The sequence below is a fragment of the Trematomus bernacchii genome, unplaced genomic scaffold (genome assembly GCF_902827165.1).
Source record: "Trematomus bernacchii unplaced genomic scaffold, fTreBer1.1, whole genome shotgun sequence".
NCBI lineage: Eukaryota > Metazoa > Chordata > Actinopteri > Perciformes > Nototheniidae > Trematomus > Trematomus bernacchii.
The window spans coordinates 22,295,149-22,301,878 of record NW_022987973.1 but is presented as its reverse complement, the minus strand read 5'-3'; positions in this window follow the sequence as shown (position 1 = coordinate 22,301,878).

The following is a 6,730-nucleotide window of genomic DNA, read 5'->3' as shown; positions in this document are numbered from 1 at the left end:
TTTGCATTAGCTGACGTAACTACGGATCCCCGTTGGTTCCATATCTAACAAAAGCGAAAGTTGAATCGTGTATACGGCGGCCATACAACGTATAATGTAAGTTCAAACTTGATACGTGGTGTTTAGCCCACTAATTATCTGTCACGACAATAAACATTTGTTATTCAATTATCACTATTATACATTCATATATTATTAAATGCTAGAACACTCATTGTCTAGCCCTGCTCAACCAATCACTCAATCACTACTCAACCAATCAGCCTTATGAAGTTAATAGGATCAAATGGCAAGATTACCAGAGTTAGTTCAATTAGGCTATAGAGAAAAAACAGTCATCATGAAACAATCATCTATATTTTCTGGACTTGTTATGTAAATCTTAGCATATCTAAAAATGCTGCAACCCATTGCAAACTCTGAACAGCTTAAAGGGCATAATTGTTGTCAGTCCAGTCCATTTTATTGTTAATGTGATCTCCAAGGAATTTCAGGTGAACGAGATGGCAGTCGCCTGACAATAGTGACTTTATTAGAAGTTGAACTGTTGGTGCCTCCTTCTGTAGCGCGTTAAATTGAAGTTAAGGCATAATCTTTGTTTCCAATTTCTTTCTGTACTTACAGTAATGTGTGTTCGCTACAATAATTGACATGTCTGTTAAACAGCACCACGTTGAAGTTAGACGGAAGCCGCCCTCCCGCCTGATGGAGCTTCTGGAAGAGTCTGCAGCGTAGTTGATTAAAGAGAACCAGGTAAATGTTCTGCTTGATTTGTGTTAAAATGTGTCTGCTGTTCTGTCTGTATATGAATATCTCTATTCTCTAAAGGTAAGTACATCTTGCCATTATGTGAAAAACCTCTTCAGTCTCCAGTTGTTTTTAAGTTAACATTTAGATAAAGTACATTGGAATTACATTTTACTGTATAATATGTATTTATATTTTCTAAATTACTCAATTTCAATGTTTAATATTCTGATTAAAATTTGGTTTTTCAGGAGAATTGATAGTTTGAGCCTGGAGAACCCAATTATTTAATCAGGTTTACTTCCTGTTGGGAACAAAGCAAACATTACTAAGCTTCCTTACTTGTAGTCATACTTTGACCGTAACAAATAAGAGTTAATATAATTAATAGTAATAATAGTATAGTATAGTAATAGTATAGTATCCTGAGCTTGCACAATTTTTATATATATTTTGTATTTCTTTTATGTCCTATATATATTTATGTTGCATTGTCTGGGACTGAAGTTTTTCATTGCATATCCACTGTAGTTAATGCATATGCATTAATGCACCTTTTGAAGCTCACCCCATCCATCTCTGCTTAAAAAGAACATGTACAATCAATGGCTACTTAAATACTAAATTAAATAGCTAACTCTAAGTAACTTCAAAGAAAAGTCTATGTATTGTATGTTAACACTGATTTACATGTTTTGACAGAATGGAGGCAAAGAAATCGTCAAAAAAGGACTATGCTGAGTGTCGTGAAGTTCCATGTCCCCCATGAAGTGCAGCAAAAGAAGACGCCACACCTACCAACGTGTCCATCTCCACCGAGGGATCGGCGGGGCTTGATGAGTGTAAATGTTTGGTGAACGCCTGCCTTCTGCTCACGGGCATCATCCATGCCACATCAAAGTTGAAATACGCTTCTGTAGTTTTTCAAAAATCTTTCTTGAACTTAATTTCCTCAAGATTTCTCTTGAAAGTCCAACTTTTTGCATAAGCAGTGGTGGAAATTTGAGGTACTTGCTCTTCACTTGAGAATTTTCTTTTCATTGCACTTTATACTCCAGTACAAATCAAAGGAAAATATTGTACTTCACTAGATCTTTTATGGAGTTTATAAAGTATACGCTTCTGTTTTTTTTAATTTACAAACAATTGTAAATATTGTTAGTAATCCTTATTAATTTTGAGCTTTTACGCATTTCTTTTGATTAATTTTTGATTTTTTACTATAGGGTACGTGTAATACTCAAACAGCATTTAGCTAATGTAACATTTTCATTACCAGACTTTCACTTGTCATAGAGTATTCTTACAGTGTGGTATGAATATTTTTACTTAAGTAAAGGGCCGGATCCTTCTTCGACCTGAGGGACAGTATATCAATGTGTTTCTGTGCCTGCTTTGTTAAGTTTAACTGATGTATGCGCAGTATATGTTAAAATCAATGTAAACTGTAGATTCATCATGGCATGTATCAGACAACAGAACAAAAATAAATGTGTTGTTTAAAAGTGTCTACTGTAATTGCATTTTATGTTACACGTAGAATACATTATATTAAAATATTACCTACATATTAATTAAATAAAAGGTAAGAATAGCAAGTAAAAAAAACCTGAAAAGCCAAATATTGTTTTCTGGAGATTTTCTAATAAGATGCAAATGTAATCTTAAATCAAATCTACTATGCAATAGTAAGTACAATGTTAATGGCTTTGCTTGGGGAAGATAGGTGTGAAGGGAGGCAATGATGCTGTCGTGTATATACAGACCCAGGCTGCTCTGTTATCACATATGGATTGGATCGTCAAACCTGTCAAACAGGTTGGTTTTTACATTCCAGATTCTTTCAGGGAAAAGGTTGTAGCCCATTATCTTTCTAACAACCCACGCACCTCACTTGAGCTGTTGCCTCAAGGGTAGCTTCCAGTCTATCTTTGTAACTGTCCTTAGCTGCCCCAGCTCTTTCTTCAGCTCCTTCTGAACCACCTTATTCTCCCTTAATGTCCTGTGCCATGAAAACCCTCTTCTTCCTAATGCCCTCATTGATTCAGGGTTTATTGTTGGAAAGCAGCATACCTTTTTAGTGGGTACGATGAACCTGATGTAGTCCAATATGTACAGCCAGGGAGAGTCCGTCTTTTGTTTACTTAGTTGTGTTCTCTGTATTTTATATGTCTGTGTTATGTGTAGAACGTGTAACGTTGCTGCCTTCTTGGCCAGGTCAGCATTGTAAATGATATTTGATCTCAATGTTTGTATCTGGTTAAATAAAGGTTACAAAAATAAATAAAATAAAATAAAAAGTATGTCCTCACGTGGACCCTCTAAAACCATTCCCTCCTCTGCAACTTGAAATGACCACAATTGAACAGTTTTCATAATGCCGGGCTGCGTTCTCACAAAAGGCTTGTATGGCTAGCTTTTGTGGTTTGATTGGGGTCAGGTTTTGTTATTTATTAATGGGGTCTATGGTCTAAATGAGGTCTTTGGCTGTTGTTCGATCATGTTTGAAGACATTTGGGTACAAATATTTGTTAAAAATCATAATAACGAAAAATGGTGTGTTCCTGTAGCAACCCCTTTGCCATAAAGCTGATTGAGAAACGTTTTAGGGTCTTTAGGAGAAATCCCCAAAATGTATGTACACATTTTTATTAACAATTCAAACATGTTTGTGCTCTCTTTACCAATCATGGGTAGAATGGAACGTCTCATATTATGCAAAACTCATGTATTAATGGATTTTAAACATAAATATGTATTCCTGATTAACAGATTTATCTAGTTTACAGTCATCATCGTTGCCAGATAAAAGAACAGATTCTAAAATATTGAAAGGCCATGAAACACAACATCTGAAACAGGTTCAGCTCATTTGTAGCTGTTATACCTCTTGTAGCAATAATCAATATACATAAGGACATAGCTCATGTATTTAAATATACACAAAGGTGACTTTTTCTTGAGAACAAGTCATTTGGTTGTAGTCCTTACTTTAATGCAGCTCAATGTAATTCCAATCAGGAAAATACTTGTATGCTTTATTCTCTCTGAATTCTCTCCCATTCGGGCTGCTTGTAATCAATTGATCATGGGGGTCCACTTTTTTTGAACAAACCAGATTTTGCTACGATCAGGCGTCTCGCTGCTGTTGGTCCAGCCAGGACCGGCTCTAGACAATTTGCAGCCCCAGGCGAGATTTTAGCTGGCAATAATAATCAAATAAGTATGTGAACATAACCAATAACCTACCATAGCCAATAACAAATACATGTAACTTATTTTATTTTTGTTGTTCATTCATATCTTATTTGACCTAGTTAACATTCATTTATGTATTCATATTTTTTTATCTCTCCAGTTTTAAACGATATTTTTGGTTTACTGTCCTATAGTATACATTGAAAACACCAACCCCCCCACCCTACACACAAATACAAAAACCACACTTGCTTTAGTTAGTTGGCAGGTATGGGGTGTGTGTGTGTGTGTGTGTGTGTGTGTGTGTGTGTGTGTGTGTGTGTGTGTGTGTGTGTGTGTGTGTGTGTGTGTGTGTGTGTGTGTGTGTGTGTGTGTGTGTGTGTGTGTGTGTGTGTGTGTGTGTGTGTGTGTGTGTCTGTGTGTGTGTGTGTGTGCATACATGCGTGCATGACAAACTGAATAACATGGTGGTACTCAAGTTCAATTCTGTTTATGCAAGAGTGACTGGGTAAGTGTGTGTATGAGTGTGTCTTGCCACATGTTTGAAGGGTTGTGTGAGCCATTATTCATGCTGAGCCTCTCACATATATCTCCCTCCCTGCTGCCCCATCCTGCACATGGTAGCTCTATAGCAGCACTTCTGTTAGGTAATTTACCTGACTATACAAAACATTCAAAATACACTATGAAGTACAAACTATAATGCTGAATATTAACAATAATTAAGTTAAACTGTGGTGTGCTTTGTAGTTAAGTTGGTTTGTATGACTTTATTCACAAACATTTGCTTAATCTGCTGAAGCCTTAAAGAGACCCTAACGGTGCCTACACACGGCGGCGTGCGTTGAAGCATGCCGGCGGGCTTGTCTGAAGCTCGACCAACAACCAATCACATGAATCTCCCACCCCGGACACACAAGCACGCGGTTTGATTGGCTAGTGCTTGTACTGGCATACGATTCGATTGGCTGACGCTTCCGTCGAAGCTTCAAAAGTAGAACATTGCTCAACTTTTGAAGCGAGCAACGCGTAACACTGCATTGCAGTTCGGCAAAGCGTGACGTCACCCCATTCAAAGTGAATGAGCAGAAGCGTTGAAGCTTCAACGCACGCCGCCGTGTGTAGGAGCCGTGAAGGCTTTTTTGTGTTTTCCCTTTCCTGTAGTGTGTTATATAGGTTTGTGTGCATGTAAAGGTCTGCAAAGGATAAAATCCCTGTGTTCCCTCCAGAGGGAGTTTATCTCCCACACACTCCCCCCCCATTGTGTGTGTGTGTGTGTGTGTGTGTGTGTGTGTGTGTGTGTGTGTGTGTGTGTGTGTGTGTGTGTGTGTGTGTGTGTGTGTGTGTGTGTGTGTGTGTAATATTAACATGTACATTATTAGTAATAGAAGTGCTATTGTAATGTGCAATAATAAACTGGACTCACGTACTGCAGACTGTGTTGTGGTACTCGGGATCAATGTCTCTCCTGCAGATTGTGTAGCAGCAGGTACACTTGGGACAGGTAGTGATACGTTTTCACCTGCAGACAGTCAAACATGCATGGATACAGTTAGACACCCTGTGTGTGTGTGTGTGTGTGTGTGTGTGTGTGTGTGTGTGTGTGTGTGTGTGTGTGTGTGTGTGTGTGTGGTGTGTGTGTGTGTGTGTGTGTGTGTGTGTGTGTGTGTGTGTGTGTGTGTGTGTGTGTGTGTGTGTGTGTGTGTTACATTAACATGTACATTATTAGTAATACAGTAGAAGTGCTATTGTAATGTGCAATAATAAACTAGAAAACGGTGGTACTGTGCTGGGAAGCTTCCAGGTGTGAACGTGTGTATGAACTACCCACCACCCTAATAAACTCAACAGGCAATATCACAAAAAACTTGACTGAACTCACCTGCTACAGGCAGTGATGCAGTAGACTCAGGTTGTGCAGTGGTGGGAGTGGGATTACCCAGATATTTTAACAATGCACCTGGAAATTACACAGAGAATAATGTAGTAGGTGCAATAATACTGAGCAGTTCAGACTAGCTGACATAATTTCCTGTGCCCAGATATGCAAAATATTTTTTTTGAAGTGATAACCTAGCTAGTTAATGATTTAGCAGACTTATTTTGTGTCCATTACCATTTGTAAGCTACAGATGGAGCAAAATAGATAGCTTTAATAATAATAAATATATATAATGAATACAAGAAAAACCACACAGTGCAATTTGTGTAAAAAGAGCTATCTAGCTAGATGGTAAAGCAGCTCATCTGCCAGCTTCTATCATACTATATATCAGCTGCTATCATTAGCTAACGTTAGCTAGCTAGCTTTAAACCTTTGCTTGAAAAATGCCAATAAACACAAACAGTCATCAGACTCTGTTTTCCTGGAGTTTTTCCTCCTCTCTCTTTCTTCCCCTTTTCCAATGCACCCCAGAAGGCTTTTTGTTGGGGTTGCCCCTCTTCATGTTGTGATTCAGTGAAGTTCTAATTCTCGTTCAAGCTGTGAGCTCACGTGACACGCGAAACACAAATGGACAGAACCAAAGAAAACCTAGAGAGGTGTGGTGCAGTGTTTGGGGCGCCCCTACGTTTTATTTTTCATATTCTCAAAAAAACATATGAATCCTGATCTGAGGGGCGCCTAAAAGAATAATAATCTGGGCGGCGCCTACAAAAAAATATATATATACATATAAAAAAAATCTGGCGGCACCCCTGCGCTCCCTCTACAGTTCAGCGCCCTAGGCAAAAATCTATAACGCCAGTGCGGCGGGCCGGCCCTGGGTCCAGCCCCAAGCCTGTT